The sequence below is a fragment of the Wasmannia auropunctata genome, unplaced genomic scaffold (assembly GCF_000956235.1).
Source record: "Wasmannia auropunctata unplaced genomic scaffold, wasmannia.A_1.0 LD282716.1, whole genome shotgun sequence".
In the NCBI taxonomy this organism is placed as follows: Eukaryota; Metazoa; Arthropoda; class Insecta; order Hymenoptera; family Formicidae; genus Wasmannia; species Wasmannia auropunctata.
Window position 1 is genome coordinate 1 of NW_012080174.1, and position 623 is coordinate 623.

The 623-nt window shown below is 29.4% G+C and overlaps 1 long non-coding RNA gene across 1 annotated transcript; it reads left to right on the forward strand.

The window, feature by feature from the left end:
- LOC105461612 lies at positions 1 to 612 on the forward strand. Its single transcript, XR_975954.1, has 3 exons — positions 1 to 48; positions 198 to 292; positions 465 to 612. It is a non-coding gene; the product is annotated as an uncharacterized LOC105461612 (long non-coding RNA).
- Positions 613 to 623: the final 11 nt, after the last annotated feature.

Consider the following 623-nt stretch of genomic DNA (forward strand, 5'->3'; position numbering starts at 1 on the left):
AGAGATGTGTATAGAGAAGATGCTAAAGTAGGCGAGTTTCCGTATCAGGTACATATTACCAAAACACACATTTATTACAAAAAACAAATATTAATGTATATATATAAATAATGTATCAAACATATAACTACATTTTTCATTATATGTATATATATGTATATATATATATATATATATATATATATATATTTTTACAGGTCTCTCTTCAAGACAAAGATTCTGACATCCATTTTTGTGGCGGCTCAATTCTGAACGAAAATTGTGTCATCACGGCAGCTCACTGCGTCGTGGGGTAATTTATTATTATTTTTAATAAAATAATTTTATACGTATATTGCGCTAATAATGTGCATCTTTCTACAATAAATTTTTCTACAAATATTATTTTAGTACTGTAAGAAATAAATCACGTTCACTGTATATATTTACATAAAAATTTTAAAGAATTAAATCTTGTGTTGTAGAGAAGAGGCCGATGGAATAAAAGTTGTTGCTGGCACCATCAACCTAACTGACCCGAAATCAAAGCATAACGTCGTAAAAATCATTGTGCACAGAGGATATAGTAATAAACCATCTGATTCCTGGACTAACGATATTGCGCTACTGAAGGTAAACATGGC